The sequence below is a fragment of the Ranitomeya imitator genome, chromosome 8 (assembly GCF_032444005.1).
Source record: "Ranitomeya imitator isolate aRanImi1 chromosome 8, aRanImi1.pri, whole genome shotgun sequence".
NCBI lineage: Eukaryota > Metazoa > Chordata > Amphibia > Anura > Dendrobatidae > Ranitomeya > Ranitomeya imitator.
In genome coordinates this window covers 42,304,056-42,316,095 of record NC_091289.1, presented here as the reverse complement: position 1 = coordinate 42,316,095, position 12,040 = coordinate 42,304,056, and positions in this window count along the sequence as shown.

The following is a 12,040-nucleotide window of genomic DNA, read 5'->3' as shown; positions in this document are numbered from 1 at the left end:
CACGGGCTGTCCAGGTCGACGGTCTCACAGTGCTTCCAGGCCCTTGCCCTTGGACCATTCAGATCCAAACATAGGAACCCACAGGAAAACATGTGACCCACACTCTGGTCACATTACATACCTGTAACCACTCCCCTGGGTGGGTGTGTGGGTGTGTGTGGCTAGTTTTACCCGCCCATCTCTCATAACTAGCCCTGCCAGTCTCCTATTAGAACCACACATTTACATGTGGGACTACAGGTCCCAGACCACAACATAACTTCAGACTGACAGCGCAGAGTGTCCTCCTATGCGACACACATACCGGCCATCTACAATTCTGCCGGGCTTTGTCTCATCACAATTATGCCTCCAAGTGTATCTTGAAGTGCACACGCACCGCCCCCTGGCTGTAAGATTGGTCATTGCACCACAGTAGGTAGACTTGGCCTTGAAAAAAAACTTGCAAATCCAATCTTTATAAGATTATTATATTGTTATTTTATATTGTTCATGTATATTTTATATATATATGTACAAATATACAGTGTATACTTTGATTTGTAACGTTTAACTAATATATTATCTATGTACCATATTTCCTTCCTTCCTCAAGAACCTAATTAGTGTTGCCCTTTTTTGCATTATATTTTGTAAGACTATGCAGATTTAAGAGTTTGAGCCATTATATTTCAATAGTCCAAGTAATAGTAAGGTGACCACTTTGTGTTTAGGTTTAGAGGGATTCTCCACTATTTGGACAACCCCTTTTTAAATGAAATAGTCTCCTTTGTGAATTGAATTCCACTAATTTCCCTGACGACTCTGCGTGGATTTGTGTGGCATTTTTGTGTCAAGGGAGTGCTTGCAGACAATCAAAGGCCACTATTGGGCTGCTGCATTCTTACTTCTGTAAGGGTACCGTCACACTATACGATTTACCTACGATCACGACCAGCAATATGACCTGGCCGTGATCGTAGGTAAATCGTAGTGTGGTCGCTGGGGAGCTGTCACACAGACAGCTCTCCAGCGACCAACGATGCCAAGGTCCCTGGGTAACCAGGGTAAACATCGGGTAACTAAGCGCAGGACCGCCCTTAGTTACCCGATGTTTACCCTGGTTACAAGCGTTAAACTAAAAAAAAAAACAAACAAACAGCACATACTTACATCTGGTGTCCGTCACGTCCCTTGCCGTCTCTGCTTCCCGCACTGTGACTGCCGGCCGTAAAGTGAAAGTGAAAGCACAGCCGATGTGCTCTGCTTTCACTTTACGGCCGGCAATCACAGTGCGGGAAGCAGACAGCAAGGGACCTGACGGACACCAGAATGTAAGTATGTGCTGTTTGTTTTTTTTTAGTTTAACGCTTGTAACCAGGGTAAACATCGGGTAACTAAGCGCGGTCCTGCGCTTAGTTACCCGATGTTTACCCTGGTTACAAGCGAACGCATCGCTGGATCGCATCGCTAGATCGCTAGATCGGTGTCACACACACCGATCTAGCGATGACAGCGGGAGATCCAGCGATGAAAGAATGTTCCAAACGATCTGCTACGACGTACGATTCTCAGCAGGATCCCTGATCGCTGCTGCGTGTCAGACACAGCGATATCGTAACGATATCGCTGGAACGTCACAAATCGTACCGTCGTAGCGATCGAAATGTTATAGTGTGACGGTACCCTAAGACCAATGTTGGATAAGTGGAAGAAGTTAAAGCCCAGGAGACCAATAGAGAACAATGATTAGCTGCAGGGCTCACGTGGCATAAGAATTCCACAAAAATTCCAGCCCACCCGGCACTGACAACAATGGAACAGTGCCCTTTCAGGAGGTGAAAAAAATGTGTTTTTTTTTATTTTAATTAAAAGGTGGATTACTTCATTTGAAAAGTGTTTGCCAGGTAGTGTAGTTTGAAACCACAATACTATGGGGAACAGTTCACACGTGGTCAAAATTGTTGGTACCCCTCGTTTAATGACAGAAAAACCCGCAGTGGTCACAGAAATAACTTGAATCTGACAAAAGTAATAATAAATAAAAGATCTATGAAATGAACAAATGAAAGTCAGACATTGCTTTTCAACCATGCTTCCACAGAATTTAAAAAAAAACAAAAAAAAACCTCATGAAATAGGCCTGGACAGAAATGACGGTACCCCTGAAAATAATGTGACAAAAGGGACATGTTAAATCACGGTGTGTCCACTAACTAACATCACAAGTGTCTACAATCTGGGGCTCAGTGAGTATATAGGGCTACAGATACTCTCCGTGCTGTTTGGTGACATGGTGGGTATACACTCAACATGGACCAGAGGAAGCCAAGGAAAGAGTTGTCTCAGGAGATTAGAAAGAAAGTTATAGACGAACATGTTAAAGGTAAAAGTTATAAGTTATAAAAGTTATAAGCAGCTTGATGTTCCTGTGACTACAGTTGCACATATTATTCAGAAATTTAAGATCCAAGGGTCTGTAGCCGACCTCCCTGGACGTGGCCGCAGGAGGAAAGTTGATGACAAATCAAAGAGATGGAAAATTCAAATCAAAGAGACGGATCATCGGCGATCAGACAACTGCAGCAACTAGTCTCCCATGGAAACTATTGAAGCATGCAAAAAGTTAAAAAAAAAGTTTTTTAAAATAAAAAAATATATATATAAAAGTTCAAATCACCCCCCATTAGCCCCATTCAAAATAAAACAATAAATCAAAACATACACATATTTGCTATCGCCATGATCAGAATAGCCCAGTCAATATAAAAAAAGGAAAAAGAATTAACCCGATCGCTAAATAGCGTAACTAGAAAAAAAACATCAGAATTACGCTTTCTTGTTCGCCGCTGTATTCCAATAAAATGCAAAAAATGGGCAATTAAGAGATCGTATGTACACCAAAATGGTATCAATAAAAACATCATCAAAAGAATAAGTGCTCACCCAGCCCCAGATCACGAAAAATGGAGAAGCTACAGATCTCGGAAAATGGCACCATTTTTTTTTTAACCAAACTTTGGATTTTTTTTTAACCACTTAAGAACCTAGACATGTTTGGTGTCTATGAACTCGTAATGACCTGGAGAATCATAATGGCAGGTCAGTTTTAGCATTTAGTGAACATGGTAAAAAAAAAACAACTATGGAATTGCACTTTTTTTTGCAATTTCACAGCGCATGGATTTTTTTCCCCCATTACACCGTATGTTAAAACCAATGGTGTTATTCAAAAGTACAACTTGTTCTGCAAAAAACAAGACCTCACATGGCCATACTGACGAAAAAATAAAAAAAGTTATGGCTCTGGGAAGAAGGGAAACAAAACAAAAAAGAAAACGCAAAAACGAAAATACCTGTGGTCGTGAAGGGATTTACACAATAAAGAAGATGCTAGAATTATAAATGGCACATATTTCTGGAATATATTAGCTATATATTAGATGGGGAGCCATGTTTTAGATTTTCCGTTGGGGACAAAGTTACGTCGTTGATCACACATTTGTGTAAGGTTAATAGATTTCACAATGAGCTCGAATATTAGTGAATGGCACTTGTTCATTCACGATCGTGGATTCTGTCTCTGCTGTTCGAACGATCTGCATTTCCAGTTAATAGCAGCAGATTTCCCTTGATATAAATTACTGTGTGGCTCCTCCATATTTTCTGTGTTATTCAGAATTCTGTAAACTTTCCTTGTTGGATCAAGGCTAATTTATTGTATCTGGATCCCATCTGCCTTGCAAATATTTCCCCATCTCTCTGCACTGATCCTGTCCAAGTAGTATTCACCATCTGCTAGACATGGCACTTTCTGGCATCTCAGATACAGATCTGTCTTCCTATCTGTCAAGTTCTCCACCTTCCAAATAAACATTTGCTGGCATTAATACAGTGTTTGTAAATCTCTATATTTCAATTATTAGAATGTTTATGACAAGAAGGTAAATAAATGTAATCACATCAAGGAGAACGAAGGTTAGAGAAGAAAATGAAGAACTGCCCCCGTTACTGGGCATCCACCCTTCCTATCTAGAGAAGCTACACTCCAGTTGTTTATGTCAATCGTTTATTTCTTGCTATTTCGCAGCTTCAAATATTAATATTTGAATTGACGGGAAATTTTCTGTAATATTACTTCTAATCAACCTCTTTCCTACACATTGGCAAGTAGTGGTCATAGTTATTCATTAATGTGATCCAGCACTTCAGGAAATCTTTTGAAGGTTCGAAATGCATAGGTAAATATATACCGGGTTCCTAAGTGATTATATGTCTGCCCTGATATGTTTTTAATGGTGACGGAATACAATAAGTTTTATCAAAATGCTGGATGGTTTTTATTAAAGGGGTTCGCCACTACTTGGAAAACCCCTTTTGAATGTCTATGTTTTCCCCCCAGTATAATAATAAAACTTATACTCGGCCGGCGCCTTTCCAGCGGAATCGGCACTGGCTCTCCCAGGGCTCTCGTGACATAGTTATGTCACACAATCCCTGTGGTCAATCAATGCTGGTTTCACTCTCCTCTCATAAAGATGTAATTGACATCCGAAGGAAGTGAGGACAGAAGCAGCGTTTACTTCCTCCGGATATCTTGATTTGTATGTTTGTATGAAGAAGGGGAGATTGAATTAAGCATTGATTGGCCGCAGCCAATGCCGACACCACTGTAATGGCACCAGCAATGGAGGTGAGTATAAGTGATATTATTTTATTGGGGGGAGACATAGGGATCCAGAAGGGGTTTCCCGAGTAGTGGACAACCTCTTTAATTGTTATGAACAATGTTTGTCTTCTGCAAGCCGGCAGGTGCCTTTGTATTTGGATAAATGAGGAGCAGTCATCATGAGCAGTAATAAGGTATCTGGTAAGTCTCTCTGACTTTTTCTGGCTAGTCAAGTAGATGACAACGACTGGCATTGTATTTTAAATTCCGCTACCCTTAAAGGAAGCCTGTCACCCCTAAAACATAATTATAAATAAGCACATAGTCACATGGGGTACTTAGCCCCCATAAATATCATACCTTTACTCTATAGATATGTCTCTCTGTTGTGCATAAAAATACTCTTTATTACCATATACGATTTAGAGTGCTTGGTGCACCCTTGGCATGGCTGAGCAGTTCCAGTTGCACCATTCTGCCCCCCTACATTTGTATGCCCCGGGTCCTTCTCCAGTGATTGACAGCACTGCCTTGCCGAGAGCTCTATCTCAGGAGAAGGCTGGTGCCGGCGCTCACTCACTATAATGGAGCAGCTAAAGCACAGAGGAGAGAGCTGTGTGCACCCAGACTCCAATCTAGGAACTTTGACAGTGAGTGGAGACAGCAACCTTCTCCTGAAACCGCACTGGCTCTGTGCTAGCCAACACGGTCCATCATGTGACAGTGAAGAGGGGATATCCAAATTCAAGGAGTGGAATGGTGCAGTGAAGCTTCCCAGCCTGGCCGATGGTGCTTCGAGCCACCTAATTAGCATATGGGAATAAAGAGCGTACTGTGCACGATGGAGGGACAGACATACAATAAATGATTTTCTTATAGGGGCTAAGTCCTATGACTATGCACTTAGCTTAAATTGTTTTGAGGGTGATAGACACCATTTCAGCTGGCCGTAGACATAAGATAGCTGTTGGTGAAACATGTATTTGGCAAATAGCCATCACTTCTGCTTCCCATTGATTGCCCAATTCTTCTCTTGCTCACATAATTTGTTAGGGAAGAGATGGAAGACCCACATACATATGGATGGTTGTACAATCCTGCAAAATCTGTGGGTTTAGTTAACTTTTATCAAGGAACCTTAAAGGGAACCTGTCACGTGAAAAAAAAAGCTAAACGGGGTTAATCTACAGGTTAGTAACGTTCTGAACCTGCCTGGTGCCGGTACTTGGAGCCCCGCTACCGGGAGGAATTAAACTTGATTCTTCCCGGCGGCATTCAGCGTTCAGTCATGAGAGCGGCGACGGTGAGTGTTCAGTCACCACTCAGTGTATATAGAACGGCGGCTGTAACCACGCCCCCGTGGCGGCTCAGCATTGGGGTCAGCTGTCAGTCAGTGCTGGGGATGCAGTTACAGTCGCCGCTCTCTATACACAGCACAGTGACAGAATGCGCATCGGTGCTGCCCCGGTGACTGACACCCAAACACTACCAGGACGAATAAAGTTAATTTTCTCCAGGCAGCGAGGGTCTACGTGCGGGTACTGAGCAGGTTCACAATAATTTCTCTATTTATAGTACAAGTGATCAAACAATTCCAAAAATACAGGTTCTAAGATATACGGTGAAAAATAAGCAAAAGTTTTGAAAAATAACAAAAAAAAAATAACGAAAAATTTGAATCATCCACCTTTTTCCAATTAAATAAAAAATGTAAAAAAACATCATATCGACATTATTGAATCTTTAACAGTTTGAGCTATTAAAATATTAACTTATTTAACCCAGATGCTATACACTTTAAAGAGAAATGAAACGACAAAATTGCTCTTTACAGTCCTTCTTCCAAAAATACAATAAAAAGCTATCTAAACATCATATGAACCTCAAATGTACAACTCACCACACACAAAAAAACAAGCCCTCATACAGCTCCATCGATAAAAAGAACAAAAAAAAGTTATAGGTATCAGAAAATGATATAAACCAAATATATGTTTACAAATTTCTAAAAAAAGGTTGCTTAAAGCTACATGGCTACTAGATACAATGCATCAGAAATCACATAAAAAGATAATCACATATTTAGTTTACATAATGAATTCAATGGGTAGAAGTCATTTTTCAGGAAATGTAAATTATTTTTTCAAATGGCAAAAACTACTTAAAAAAATAAAAGACGTGATATTCACCCTGCGTGAGCCTATGCAGTAATGTAGGTCATTTCCAGCTATCGCTAGTGTGTCACGGAAAGGAACAAAAAGAACAGACAAGGTAGGACAGGGTAATCGTCAAAATGGGAGCAACGGGGGTGAGAATCACATTTTTCTTTTTTTGTAAACAGTGTGTAGCATTTTAAAAATAATTTATATTCCGTATATGAGAAAGTCATTCTATGAATCCATCTGACATTTAAACACACACATCAATTTTAGAGGAGTCGACGAAACATTGTACCTTCTATTGTGAAATTCAGACCTCATCTATCCTTCTCAGCTCATTTACTTTGCATTTGATGCTGATCAGGACCATTAACCTGATGACGGACATTGAGCATTTAACATAAGGTTGATGGGTAGGTTTGAAAGAACGTGACATTATAAAATGTTATACATGTAATATCCATTATGGATCATATCACTATGTGAAGTGCATTTTTAATAAATTGACTTTTAAAGCCACTTGTGTCTTGGTATGTAAACAATATCTGCCAGATGCTATATGTCCTTTGCATGTGCAGCGCCCCAGGGTCCTGGCCGTCACAGTGGTATTGCTTTCCTCTCAGGAAGGGTAATGCTACATTTGGAGGCAAAGAAGGATAACTGCATCCAGGTATCACAAACATGCAACACATTTCACACTCCAGCCCACCAGGGGGAGCTCCTGACCCTATTTATTAGGTCACTCCCCATATATATATATATATATATAACTGGTAGTCTGTAGAGAAAGTTAGAACATTCCGGGCCAGAGTCTGAGGAGGATGGAAGGAAAAGGAGCTGTACAAGCCCTCAGAGCTGCAGCTCCCAGAAAGAGACATTGAAAGGCAGAACTGTATTGCAGCGAGCGTGAAGGAAGTCGAAGCAAAGGAGAGGATACCAGAAGGGGACCAGCCCCGCTCAAGCTGTCTCCTTCTGAGGCGCAAAATCCGGGTAGCCGGAACGCTGAGGGAGTAAGGACCTCTACGCCTTACTTCAGAGACCGGCAGGACAGCTAACTGCAGGTTACCTGTCCGCACCTACACCCAGGAGGCACGGTGACACCTACAGAGCCGGGTTGTCTAAGAGACCCTGTAAACAGGCTCAAGTCACCAGTCATACAGGTATTGTCCTATCCTATATGGGGGACAGAGAGAGCAAAACATAACATCTGTGAGACCCTTATGTGAAGCCATAGGCAGTAAGGGACTACACCACCGCAGCGCAAGGGAAGGCTACTAATTTCCACCTGGATAAGGGAACTCTGGATTTGCCTCCAAACTGGCCGGACGCTGCCTGCCCTGTGATCTGGTGCCCTGGACTGTGGATGCTGAAGTCTTAAGTAAAGGTAAAGAGACTGCAACCTTGTGTCCTCGTTCTTCACTGCGCCATTCATTATTTACCATCTACACACCGGGAAGCCCTGGGGATGCACTTCACCTGTGAAAAGGTATAACATCTAGCTGCCATAACATCACCCCAGTGGACCCCTTAAAGCAGCGTCGGTCACCATGACCGAATACCACAGGTGGCGTCACGAAAATTCCCCTTAAAGACCTTTCCCTTTTTACACGGACATCCCAGGGCCATGGACCGGGTCAACCACCGTGACATCCCCCTGTGAACCGAAGGACCCGGTATCGAGTACCCCACTGCCCTTGGGGGGGCGATCCACATGTATTGTTGAAAACCGCTTCTGTCTTCTCCTCAGTGTTCATGGACTTGATATGCTACTGCTAGACTACGGGAACAGGATCTATAGTCCTGCCCTACAGGGATAAAGGACACCACTAAGCGCAAAACAAATTATGGTGCTTGGTTATTATTAGTGTTTGAGTGAACATGCTTGGATAAGGTGTTATCTGAGCATGCTCGTGTGCTAACCGAGTGACTTCTGCATGCTTAAAAAATAGGTTTGAGTCCTCGCTGCTGCATGTCTCTCAACTGTTTGACAGATGCAACCAGGCTCGGACTGGCCCACCGGGGAACCGGAGGATCCTCCGGTGGGCCCTGGCACTGACACCTGCTGGCAGGGCCTCCCCCCGCTCCAGGGCCCCCTCCCCCGCTTCAGGGCCCCCTCCCCCGCCGCTGCCGCCCGCCTTGAATACTCACCCTGCCTGCTCCAGCGATGGTCTCGGCATCTGCACTGCAGCTCGTCCTGAACGAGCTGTCACATGACACCGCTCATTAAGATCATGAATATGCGCATATTCATGATCTTAATGAACGGTGTCACATGACCGCTCAAGCAGGAAGAAGGTGCTGCGCCGGCGCCGCCGCCTGGAGTCAGGACAGAGCGCGAGGGATGTCGGCACGGCCGTGCAGTGGGACAGGTGAGTATGAGGGACAGTGGAACGGGGGGATGAAGGAGGACATAAGCCGGCGCGCCGAGCAGGAGCAGGTGCGGGAGCGGGTGCGGAGAGATAAGCCTGCATGCAGGGGGGAATATGAGCCATGCAGGGGGGAATATAAGCCATGCAGGGGGGAATATGAGCCATGCAGGGGGGACTATGAGCCATGCATACAGGGGGGAATATGAGCCATACAGGGGGGACTATGAGCCATGCATACAGGGGGGACTATGAGCCATGCAGGGGGGAATATAAGCCATGCAGGGGGGAATATAAGCCATGCAGGGGGGAATATGAGCCATGCAGGGGGGACTATGAGCCATGCATACAGGGGGGAATATAAGCCATGCATACAGGGGGGGGGGATATGAGCCATTCATACAGGGGCGGACTATGAGCCATGCATACAGGGGGGAATATAAGCCATGCATACAGGGGGGGGGGATATGAGCTATGTATATGGGATAGGAGGGAGATGAGCCATGCATACAGGAGGGGGGTCATTATACAGTATGGAGCATCATGTGTGGCCGTTATACAGTATGGAGCATCATGTGCGGTCATTATACAGTATGCAGCATCATGTGTGGCCATTATACAGTATGGAGCATCATGTGTGGTGGCCGTTATACAGTATTGAGCATCATGTGTGGCCATTATACAGTATGCAGCATCATGTGTGGCCATTATACAGTATTGAGCACTGTGTGGCCATATTTTTGTTTGCTTATAATTATTGTATATAAAACAGTGTGATCAGCAGTGCTAAATGGCTGCGGTTGGGACGTGGATATGGGTGTGACTAGTTGTGAAATGGGTCTGGTCAGAGGCGTGGCCTAAATTTTGCCGCGGCGCACTACGCGCCGCAAACTTGATACCTCCTTCCCTTCAAAAGTTGGGAGGTATGGTACCACATTTGCCAGATCACGGCAAGTGCCGCAAATCCCATAGGGAATGAATGAGGCCGAACGCAGTGTTGCCATAAGTGATCCGTTACACGGCAGATGCAGAAAAAACTGCCCGATCTGCTGCAAAAGGCGACTTTCACATCAGCGATTCTTGCCAAAGTCACTGCCGATAGTGTCATACTCACCAATGGGGGAGGCAGCGTTAAAAGTGCCTAGGGCAGCAGAAACTCTAAATACGGCCCTGGGGGCTACATTATATTCTGTGGGGGGACTGCATTATACTCAAGGTACTATATTATATTATGGGGGCTACATCATACTATATGAGGGGTTACAGTATACTCTATGGGGGGCTGCATTATATTCTGTGGTGGGGCTGCATTATTCTCTCAGGGGACTACATAATATTATGGGGGCCACATCATACTATATGAGGGGGCTACAGTATACTCTATGGGGGGGGCTGCATTATATTCTGTGGTGGAACTGCATTCTCTCAGGGGACTACATTATATTCTGTGGTGGGTGGCATTACACTATATGAGGGGGCTGCATTATACCCTATGGGGTGCTACATTATATTCTATGGTGGGGACTGCGTCATACCTGAGAGGGTTGCATTATATTTTGTGGGGTGCTGCATTATATTCTATGAGAAGGGACTGCATTATATTTTATGAGGGGGCTACATTATATTCTGGGAGGGGGCTACCCCAACCCTTGCTACATTATTAAGGCGTGAACTACCTTATATTATACCCTGATATTAGCGCTTTTTACCGCACAATTGGTGGTCTTGTATCTATTTCTATGTAGCTACATAGTGGGCCCCAAGAATGATTTTCTCTGGTGGGCCCAAGGTGCTCCAGTCCGACGCTGGATGCAACAGAGGCATGGATAGCCTAACAAACAGGCAATTCCTGCATATGCGGCTGTCAATCAGCCGAGAGACATGCAGCCGCCGGGACTCAAACATATTTTTTGAGCATGCCGAAATCACCGGGTTGGGGCACGAGCATCTTATAATGGAATGGGATCCCCATAATTTTCATAAACAGCTAAGGGAAAGCCGACAGCTGGGGTTTGATATTAATATTTTGGGAAAGAGACAATATTCATAAAGGTTCCCAGGCTATTAATATAATCTTACAGCTGTATACTTAACCTTTCTTGGTTATTAAAATTGGGCACCCCCCAAAAAAATCAGTTAGGGTTCCCCTGTATTTTTGATAACCAGCCAGGCAAAACTGACAGCTGTAGGCTGCAACCCTCACCTGTCAGCTTCAACAAGGTTGGTTATCAAGAATAGAGGGGTCCCAACTGCGTATTTTTTAATTATTTAAATACATAATATTTAAAAAAATGTCATGGAGTGCCTCCTTTTTGACAACCGGTCAAGCTAGAGCAGACAGCTGGGGCTGCTATTCTCAAGCTGGTAAGGGGACCATGGATATTGCCCCATCCTAAAAATAGTAGCCCACAGCTGCCCCAAAAAAGGCACATCTATTAGAATGAATAGGTGTCTGATGAACGCCTCTCCATTACTAAGCCGTGGGCTTGATGTCACCTGACAATACAAAGGTGAAATCAACCTCACAAATATGAACCCCACTTGCCACCGCTACAAGACAACTGGGAAAAGCCGGGCAAAGTGCCAGATTTGGCGCACCTAATAGATGCACCTTTTCTGGGGTGATTGAGGGCTGCTATTTTTAGGCTGGGGGGATCAATATCCATGGTCTCATACCAGCCTGGGAATACCAGTCCCAACTTTCAGCTTTAAATTGGCTGGTTGACAAAAATGTGGGGGCTGGTGGGGCGATTGTCTCTGGAGTCATGGGGACTCAGTCTTGCAGCATGGGCATTGTGAGGCACCAGGCCTTCCGCCCTGGTGGTGCATTGTCACTGCGACAGTGTTTATCGCATGACACCGCTTCT